The following is an 11,417-nucleotide window of genomic DNA, read 5'->3' on the forward strand; positions in this document are numbered from 1 at the left end:
AAGTTCATGCAATGAATAAAGAAAAATCCAAAAAGCAAGCAAAAGATCTCAAGTTTTGAACAGAGCACAGAAAACTGAGTTTTCACAACTTGAGAAAATTCTGAGTATCAAAGATAAGTACAGATATAAAGGCTTTAACCTTATCTTCCTTTAAAATACCTCTTTAGATTGTTGTAAAAGAAAAATAGAGTTTCATAACTCTAGATTTTCTCTGCTCTTTGGCTCCAGTTGAGGCTGAATTTGGGATTGAATCAGACATCCGACAAGAAGTGCTGGCAGAGCAATTGAAGTATGCTTGCACAGGCCAACTGTATTTATCGTTGGGGCTAGAGGGATGAACACACAGGAATAAGAAAAAGACATGTAGGCTTGAGGTGGTTTCATCCAAACTGCAAAACAGATTTTGAGACCATAAAATTTCATCAACTTAAATAGAAACTTTCAACATAAAATTCTTGATACACCTTATTTTCCTCTCTCAGTCCCATCCTGACAGCAACATGCAGTATGTCTGGTAAAAACAACAAAACCCCTCAAGCCAATGTCTCTAAATATACTCAGAGTTAAAAGAAACTGGTCTCTAGAATCTGCAGTTTCAAACATTTTTCAGGACAACATTGTGAATCTTGCACTAAAACACACAGAGAAGTGATTCATCCCCAGAGAGAAGAAACAGAATTATGATGCATGTGAATTTCTGTTTCATAGCTGCCCAGGTTTAACAGAGATTCTGCTTTAACAGTAGAGGTTGACTATGACTCCTTTATATGTGGCTGGAGAAAACCTAAAATGGCTATAATGTAGCATGCAAACAGTCCTGTTGGTGTTCTGTAAAGTCTAGAAATGATCGCGTGTCTCAGAGTTTTGGAAGCTACAGTGTCTTCTGTATTTTTGGATCTCAGTCCAAGTTTCCCTATTTGTGTATATGCTGCTGTGAGCCTCACTTCACTTTGCTACTCACAGCTGACCTCATGTTCTCTCTGAGTAGACAGTGTGGTTTCAGAGGCAATTCCTCAGCATGAAATACCTTCTGTTGGACTGGAAGCAAAAAATTTTGGTGAATAATTCTTTCCACAGCAAGAATGTACTCTAAACTATATAACATAATGGAGTAGTTTCTTGACTTGGGCAGTGAGTGACAGACGAGTCACTTGCCTCTCTTGACTAAAAAAATGCTCAAGCACGCAGAGAATTCTACTTACATGTGGCCACAAGTTGCGGCCTTGCAAATGTCTGTGCCAAGTTAGTTTGGCAGACTGTCAGTATTGTCCAGAAGAATGAATATGAGGGATAAGAAACAGATGGATTATAAAATATTTTAAACATTATTAAGCCTGAAAAAATTTTGGTAGGGCAACAAATAACCAACCCAATTCAACCCAAACCCAGAACCCTCCTCCCCACCCACAAACATCAGAGGCACATGGCCGTCCACATAGTTTCTGAAATTTTCACAGAACTGTTTAATATAGTGAGTTCTTTCTTAAAAAACCCAAAACATTTCTTGCAAAAAAGCAAAGTGGAAGAAAGTGAAAAAGGTACAAGAGTCATGTTGAAAATGCTACTCAGCACAAGCAGAGATCAGTATTTTCTCCTATTGTAATAATGTATTTATTTATTGTTTGTACTAAAAGGCACTTGAAACATCTTTTGCTATTAAACAGAGTCAATATAATCCTTTCAAATCGACTTTCACATTTCAGAACTATTTACATCCTTAGCTGAGCCATAGGTTAGCAATGAGAAGAAGCAATGAGAATGATGTAAGATAAAGGTGTTGTCTGTGGCCTGTTTTAACTTGTATCTTGTTCATACCTCTTGGCATCTCCACTGTGCTTAGTTTGGTAGGCAGACATAGGTCGAATGGATTTGGTACAAAATGCACTGAAGTGAGTATAATACAGCATATGCTATGCCATTTCAGGCATAGCTCACTACTGAATGCCATGTGTAATCAAATCTTTAAAGTGAAATCTGCTTGGTGAGGTGGAGTTGACTTATACTCTAGTCTTTCTTTCAATTGGCTCAAAGAGAAAATGCCCTTCCTCAGTTTGATATCAAAATGCATGCCAAAAGGTACATACATACATACATATACATATATATCTACACACACACACACAGATATATATATAAAATATATACAATGGTTGTCTGGTTGAACTGCTGTGGTCAAAGCATAAATTTCTGAACCAAAGGGAGATGTGAAATACATGGAAAGCTATTAAAATTTACATGTAAATATAATGTCTTTGGAGCCAAGATCTCAGTAGATCACAATTTTTTGGTTGGCCTTTGGAACAATGCTTCCAGATGAAGTGAAGGTGGTTTGGATTGGAAGACACCCAAACCAATCAAAACAGCACTGGACCACACTCAGAGGCACTGCCTGTACTCAAGTTTGGCTGGTTGCCTTTAACCAGACCTGTCTCAGCAGACATTGTGGCATAGTCACATCTTAAACAGACTAAATACTTGGCTGGGTGTTGCCTGCAGGTGATGAAGAGATGTTGGAACTCAAAATGTCTCTCAGACATTTTTAGAGGTTCCAGGCCTTGGTCAGGAGCATTTTAGACCCTGACAGGCAGCTGGAAACAGCTGTGATTTTGAGTTTGAGCCTTGGAACGAGTTACCAACTTTGGAGGTGGAACAAGCAGTCACAAAGGGTTAGATAGTATAGTAAAAGCAGTAACAAAACAGAGGGGAAATTTTTTTAGTATTGTAGAGGGGGGTTTTAGCACATGTACAGGGGGGATTTTACTTTGTACATGGGGGTCAGAAGTTCTAAGATGGAGGAAAGTGGGCTGATCCTGTTCTTCCTCCTTCTTCTTCCTTGCCTCCATGTTCTTAGTGGTGCTGGCACTTATGGATTGGTTTAGAGTAGAAAATCATTTTGTAATATAGGTAGTAGGTATTGGGGGAAAACTATAAACACGTAACACGTAATATAACATATAAAAGATAGCAGCAGCCCTGGACGGAGGGAGAGAAGAAGAAGACAGCCGACAGAGAGATGTCAGGGTGTGTGTGTGCCTCTGCCCAGGCCGCTGATCAAACAGCCGCAGCTCGAGAAGACAATCTTTTAGATAACCAACAATAAACTGCCTTGAGACCAAACAACAAGAGGCTGTGGAGTTTTTCTTTGGAAGCACGGGTTGGAGGAGAGACTTTGCCACCACATGAGACCCCAGACCAAGCCCGGGGTTCTCACAGAGATGGGGAAGACTGATTCAGTGATCAGAATCTGATTTTATTGTGGGATAAGAACACTTAAATACTATTTTAAGGCAACTAGTAATGTGTATCATAATGATTAGGTTAAAATCACATACAAAAACGTATGCATATAACAATATCTTTTGCTTGCAGAATTTAATGAGATTTTATAGTTTTGGTGAACCTGTCTGATATAATCTTCTTGCCATCTAGATCTAATTTTCAAAGTTCCATTTGCTTTTGCCATGGCATCCTGTTATCCCAGGTTCAAAGTCCATTGTCTCTCTTGTGTCCCCTGACATCCCAATATTGCCTTCCTGTTGATGGCATTCAGTTGTTATCATCTTCTGGCCTCCCTGCCTGTCTACCCAGAAGTGATGAAAACATTGGCAAAGTGCAGGTAAAAGCTCTGGGGAAGAGCTGTTGTGATAATCTTTGGGACTTGCTCTAGAGGAGTTTTTTTTAAATTTCAATGTCCACAAGGCAAGAAAGAAGTGGTCAGATAGTGAAACCATTCAGGACAGAGAATCAGCTCAGCTTGTTTTCTTGGAGGAGACTTGGTACTGAAACATATTTTCAGAAACTTATGCTCCTGAAATGAAGAGAGCTGCTGCCTCACATTGGGCAGATGATTATAAACCTCAGGCCAGGTCACTGAGACAAAGAGGATCTGATTGGGTCAAAGTGTCCATTGAAAATTACCCCCAGCACATTTTGCTCTTTGTCTTTCCTTAGCAGTGCTAAATTGAGCCAGCTTTGTGCAAGCCAGTAGCTCCTTTCTGTCTGCCTTTGAGGCCTTATCTATTGTCTATCTCCCAGCCCCAAGAAACAACAACAACAACAAAAAAGGTCAGGAAATTCATTAGATCAAGTTTTCCATTGAAGAACACTATTGATTTGAGAAAGAAGAATTGCAGAAGACATGAATTCCATTTATTATTTCTTAAGACAGCTGGTGTGCTAACTTACTGCTACATAGTTAAGTGCATATGCATTTAATCAAAATACCATAGAGGTCAAAGAGGCATTTTACCCCACTGTACTTCAATTACAGACAATTTTGTGAAAATCCTTGACCTAGTTGCCTGAAAATTTAATTTTCAGTAGCCCTCAGGATTTATTTCCCCCATTTCCCATTCACAAGTCAGTCAATTTCTCAAAATTACTGAGTTAAAGTTTTCTAGATTTTTAAATGGCTATAATTAAATTGCTGTGAGATCTGCTTTTGAAGTTCCATTATCATCTGCAGTTGCATAGAATTTTTAAAAGAATCAGATTATCACAGATTTCTACCCTGGCTTCACCAAGGGAGACAGAAGGGACCATTCTTTCTCTCTCATTCTTTCTCTCTCTCTCTCTCTCTTTCTCTCCATCAATGCACTTACTATTAGTAAAAACAATGTCTTTGTTAGAAGGGATTGGGAAATACAATGCTTCCTGATGGATTTCAAGTAAATATATGTAGAATGTTTTTGAGCATATTGCAAACTTTCACAGCATCACAACAGAATGTGATTTGTTGTAAAAGCAATATGGATTGTAGCAATATAAAATGAATATTTGAATTATTGAAATGAAAGACAGGTAACATCTAGTCTTATGCAGATTTAATCTCCTTTTTTAAGAGTCATTCAACAGAGAGAAATATTTCAAGCAATACAAAGTAGCAGCTATATTTAGTGATTTATGACCCTAACAGTTTATGTCCTATAGCACATTGTTAATATTGCTATTATGAAATTATGCCAAAATAGCCACAGAAAATTCCCACTGAAAGAGATTTGCATATCAGAATATTTAATTTGACAATATTTATGAAGATATGTATGAAATATGTGAACAAGAAATAGATAACTTTTATGTGCAATGTAAGCATTTTGTAGACAAAAAATGTTTTCTATTTACTTGCAATATCCAAATCAGTATACTTGTGCTCTAGGAAACTATTGAACTGCTGAAGACAAAGGTGATAACTTGCTAAGAGAGAAAAGTAGCAACTGGCTATGAAGTAATCATAAATGAACCTGCATGGCAACAAGCTGAGAGTTTCAACAGCCTTCTGATGCATCACACAGACTGCATTTGTTTTTCTCTAATACTTAAAGTTCGATTCATGAGTTGCCTCTTCCATCTGAAGACATTTTCATTTTCAGCATCTCTATTTTCCTTAAAAAGAAAGAAGAAAAGGATAGTGATATATATCTTGGAAGAAGAAATAATTACATTTTGTTCAAAGAACTTCCCATAGATTTTGACAAAAAAAAGAAAGAGACGAAAAGGGGGTTGTTGTTTCATTCATTATTCAATCAACTTTTACTGCTGTGTTTCAATAAGTATGGATGATAAGCATTCTCCTTGAATGAAAAGCTTATTTTTTATGGAGCAATTGAATTTTTTCTCTCATTTCCTGGGTGGATTTTAGGGCTTATGGTATGCATAAGATAAGTAGCAGTAATGGTGAAATAACATAACACAGAGGAGATTGCAATAGAGAGCAGAATAATTCACACGTATAAATTCCAGCAGTCTTTACAGACAGTGTAAAGATTTCCATGTTTTTTCCTTTTGTTGTCTTTGTGTAATATACTTGTAGCATTGTACCAGTTTGGTCTTGTAACATAAAGTAGCCTGTTTAATCTACAGCTTTAGAGCCAAATACTATGATTATTATTCTGAAAGGCTACTGGACTTTGATATCACAACTTCTGAATAGGTGCAGTAGCTGCTGTAAATGAAAATTTGCCAGTAGGACTGTAGAGTATATCCATACTGCACAACTTCTGGAATTTATTCCGAAGGGAAGTGCGCACAAAGTGCCAGCCTCTCCAAATGAGGTAGTCTTGTCTTTGTTGCATTCAAACCCCAAAGAATGAGGAGTTTGTGTGTGAAATCAAGCTCCTTGGATTCCTCCCAGAGTGTCAAGCAGGGAGTGCAGCTCATCATGCTCTTTGTTGATAATCCTGAGCCAGGCAGTCCTGCCCTTGAGATCACGGCACTGACAGCTTCAGAGCTGGCTGCCATTGTGCCTCCAGGTACATCCTAAATACAACCAGAAAGTAAGAGCTATTCAGATTAAGATACAGGTATGACAGCTGAAGTACCCCTGACACGAATACTGCAAAGGTCAATATTAGGGTCCAATTACCTTTTGCCTTTAAGAAGATGATGAAGGGAGAAAAGAAAACCTTTCTCCTTCCTTGCTACTTCATCCTACTTTTCCTGAAGAAGCAGGTAAAAAAAGCAAAAACGGATCATGTCTGAGGAAACCTAAATTCAGAGTCTTGAAGCAGCTACTTCTATTGTATATTGAAATTGTAATTTGTTATTTTAAAAATGCATTTAATTAATTAAAAAATTATTAAATTACTTAAAAAAAAGTTAGTTCTAATTTAACAAGATCTGATCTAGGCAAGGTTGTGATTGTTTAAAGGTTGGACTCAAAAGACTTGGAGGTTTTTCCCAACCTTAATGATTTTGTGATTCTGTAATTGAGCGATTCCTTTGTGGCAGCACTTCAGACCCCTGTTGATGAAGGCAATTTGACTGGGATTGCTTAGAAGCTCATGAGGAGACAGTCAGAAGGGTGAGAGATAGTCAGCAGATCCAGTAGGAAATGAGTTTTGGCTTGAACTTGTCTGAAAACCTAAAAGACTGATAAAAAGAATGCTGTTCCCCAAGCTTGAAGATATTCTTGTGATTGGAATCACAAGGCACAGCAAACAAGATGTATTTGATCCTTTGATGTCAGTAATGGGCAGGACAGTCCACGCAGCCTTCTCCTCTCTTATTTCACCACAAAATAAAAAATTTGACAGGAATCTAAATCCTTTTTTCCCCCAGTGTGTATAAGAGAAGAATGCAGGAGAATATTAACAATTAATCCCCGTCCTCAACCAGACATAAGTTTAATAAAAAAATGTATTGCAGTAGGATGAAATTCAAATGTTAAACAACCCAGGGATATAGTCAGTCTCTGGGAGAAGGAATGAATTCCATGCAGCACTAATGTCAGATGAAGAAAGCATCAGTTATCAGACACATCATTCATGCTGGCATTTTAAAAAGTCAGATAAAATTGGATTTTTTAAACATTTTGACAGTGTTCTTATACTATTGTTTTTATATGTTGAGGATATAATAAAAAATTGAAATTAATAATAGTGTTCATGAAACATGTCTCAATAGTGATGCCTGAGGAAAAATTCCTGTGCCTCAGGATGACGGGAAGGGAAGGGAAGGGAAGGGAAGGGAAGGGAAGGGAAGGGAAGGGAAGGGGCTAAATGTTAGGAAACTAATAATTCAGATTAAATACTTAGACTAAGCAAGAGGGAGTCACACAGTTTAGCTAAGTGTCAATTAAAGACCAGCAGCTGGGCTATCTACCCACCAGGCACCTATGACTCTTCAGGTTTCTCTTTCTACTCGTCAATCTCATCCTTTGTAACCTCTGTTTTACACAGCTATTTCTACCAACACACATGTACTATACCTCAATCACTATCAAGCAAACATTGAAAAAAAACCCCAACCAAACAAAAAACCCCTATGCATTTAACTTTATGTATGGCAATTTTTAGAGTTGTTATGTTTCAGTTTTCATGACAGTGCTACTCTGCAGCTTGGAATAAATCCCTTAAGAGATGAAAGATTTTTTTCCTGGAGCAGGATTCAGCACGTATTTTAATGGAATAATTGAGTCTCAGAATAGTTTGGGTTGGAAGGGGCCTTTAAAGTTCATCTAGTCCTACACTCCTGCCATGGGTAGAGGCTGTTTCATCTAGATCACTTTGTTCAGAGCTCCTTTGAACTTGACCTTGAATGAGCTCCAGGGCTGGGGCTATCACCTCTCTGGGCAGCCTGCTCCAGTGTTATCACAGAATAACAGAATTAAGTAGTTTGGAAAAGACCTTTAAGATCATCAAGTCCAACTATGACCAAGCACCACCTCGTCAACAAGACCATGGTACTAAGTGACATGTCTAATCTTTTTTTAAACACATCCAGGGATGGTGACTCCACCACTTCCCTGGGCAGACAGTTACAGTGCCCAATCACTCTTTCAGTGAAAAATCTTTTTCTAGTGTCTAGCCTTAACTTCCCTTGGCTCAGCTTAAGGCTGTGGCTTCTCATTCTGTCACTGGTTGTCACTGTTGGAGAAGAGACTGACTCCCATATGACTGCACCCTCATTTCAGGCAAATGTAGGCAGTGATAAAGTCTCTCTGAGGCTCCTTTTCTCCAGGATAAACAATCCCAGCTCCCTCAGCTGCTCTTCATAGCACTTGTGCTCCAGACCCTTCACCAGCCTTGCTGCCTTTCACTGGACTCACTCCAGCACCTCAACATTTTCCTTATAAACTGAGGGGCCCAGAACTGAACACAGGATTTGAGGTGTGGCCTCACCAGTGCCCAGCACAGGGGGACAATCCCTGCCCTGGTCCTGCTGCCACACCATTGCTGATCCAGGCCAGGATGCCATTGGCCTTCTTGGCCACCTGGGCACACCCTGGCTCATGTTCAGCCGCTGTCACCAGCACCCCCAGGTCATTTTCTGCCTGCCCACCCTCCAGCCACTCTGTCCCCAGCCTGTAGCACTTCAGGGATTGCTGTGGCCAAAGTGCAGGACCTGGCACTTGGTCTTGTTAATTCTCAGATTGTTGGACTTGGCCCATCTATCCAGCCTGTCCAGGTCTCTCTGCAGAGCCCTCCTACCCTCCAGAAGATCAACACTTACACCCAGCTTGGTGTCCTCTGCTAATTTACTGTGGTAGATTTAATCACTTCATCCCAATAATGAATCTTAAACAGAACTGGTTTCACCACTCTTATTGCAAAATATTTTTTCTTTGTATCTAATTTAAACCTGACCTCTTTTGTTTTGAAACCTTAACCTTTGTCCCATTGCAAGACACCCTGTTAAACTGTCCCCATCTTTATGAGCCCCATAAAACACTGAAAATTCCACACCAAAGTCTCCCCAGAGCCTTCTTTTCACTCTCTCTGTCTTCACAGGAGATGTACTCTCTTCCTCTCATCATCTTCCTGGTTCTCCTCCAGACCTACTGTAAAAGGTCAGTATGTTTCCTGTGCTAAGAACTCCTGAGATGGATGCAGTGCTTCACCTGACATTTCACCAGCACAGAGCAGAATCCCCTCCCTCACCTAGCTGACTATGCTGCCTTGGATGCGGTCCAGGGCATGTTTGGCTTTCTGGGTTGTGAGTGACTGTCACCAGATCATGTGCAGTTTTTAAACAACCAGCTCCACCAAGTCCTTCTTGGCAGGGCTAGTCTCAGTCTGCCCACTTCCCAGCCCCTGATGATACATTGGCTTACTCCAACTCACTTGGTTGGAGGACCATGCTTGGCCAAGGACCTTGCACTTGGCCTTGTTCAATCTCCTAATAATGTTCATATATTTTTACTTCTTGATGGCTCAGGATGGCTTCCATCACTCTGGATGGCATCCTATTCCTCAGGCTTATAATCAGCATCACTCAGCTTGGTGTCATGCAAAAACTTGAAGAATGAAGGCTTATGACTGTAAGACTGCAAGACTTGGCAGACAAGCAGTCAGAGCACGTTAATTCAAATGGGGTCAATATAAGGTTGGCTGAACTGCCAGGCTATCGCTGTGCCAGCAGATGCAGACTCTGATGGAGGTGCTATGCTCTCCAGCTTTGTAGTGTTATATTTTAGTACAAAATGGCTGCATCTGTAAGCTGTACACCTCAGAAGGTGCTCCTAAGGGAGGTATCTTAAAAAGAAAGAACCAAGGGGAATATTTTTCCATCTACAATGGCAGCTGAATACAGAGCTCTTTAGGTTGTATTTTATAATTTGTTTGCATGTGAAGTCAAGACATCACATGCCAATAGTTCATTCACATTGCTCTATCCAGATTTACTCTGATGTCTGTGAGGTGCATAATTTAAAGGATTAACATTAATGTAAACCTCCATACCCTTGTCTTTTAATTTTTGGTAAGGTTGTTTGGAGTTTGTTGAAATTGCTATGTATGGGATTTGCAGTACCATGCAACAAGGAGTTCTTTGCAAACACTGTTGTATGCAGCTGGTAGATGGCCCAACAGTACTTCCTCCAGGAATACTTAGTCAGATCTGGACTAGATAGTGGTGTGTCAAAAGTGCCCTCCTACAAAAGCCTAAGAGAGGTCAGTTAAAATCAGCTACTACAATGAAAGCTGGTTAGAGCCTAGATTTCGTCACACTTTACTACTAGAAGACATATGGTGGAGAGATTGTTTCTAGAGTAAGAAGGTATGGAAAAGGGACTTTTGCAGTACTTGCTTTCCTTATACACTTTCATACAGCACTTGAAGTATGTATTGTTGAGAAGCAAAGCTGGAATGGTTAGTGTGAACACATTGCTAAGATTTTTTCAGTTTGTCTTATTCTGTTCACAAGCTATTAATGAGTATATTTTTTTATGACTTAACATCCCCCTCTCCCTGTGCTAAAGCATTGCCATTGGCTTTGGAAATGTCACATTAAGTAGTTTTTTCTATATGTTTGATATGTGGATATTTACAGTGACATTGTTCATCTTCCTTTCTTCACCTGTGGGTGCAGCTGATTGCCAGTGTCACTTAGCATAGACTGCTTCAGTATTAGAAGAGATTCTCTTTACCGATAGCAGAGGGATGGCAGCAGTAGTTTTGCCATTGTGGATGGTACAAACTTTGTCTGAACATTCTTATTAACAAGATCTTATTAGAAATATAAAAAAAATAATGAGAAAAGGCATAAGGATTAGCTGGCAAAATGAAGCAATTCCTCTTACGTGAAAGAAAGTGTGGAACAAATAGGAATATCAGTAGCATTTAATATAGGAGAATAAACTAATATAGCAACATAGTTACAGTCTCTGATGTCAGAGGAGGTTATTGTTGACTTAAGAAAAGAAGTCTTATTTAATGGTGCCAGACTATGTACAGTGTGGAAGCTTACTCACTTTGCATGATACAAACAGAACTGGCTATCTTCAGGAGAAAATCTGATGTAACTTAACCAGTGCAAAGCATGTAATTCTCACAGTGCAGGTATGTGGTGGTGACATGATAAATACACTAGCTTCATACACTGCAGCTGCTGTAAAACTGGTGAACAAGGTGATTCATAATTGTTAAAAGAATTCTTAAGGAAAAATTACCTTTTTCACCTTCTTTTTTACCTATTTCAAT

The sequence above is a fragment of the Lonchura striata genome, chromosome Z (assembly GCF_046129695.1).
Source record: "Lonchura striata isolate bLonStr1 chromosome Z, bLonStr1.mat, whole genome shotgun sequence".
Lineage (NCBI taxonomy): Eukaryota > Metazoa > Chordata > Aves > Passeriformes > Estrildidae > Lonchura > Lonchura striata.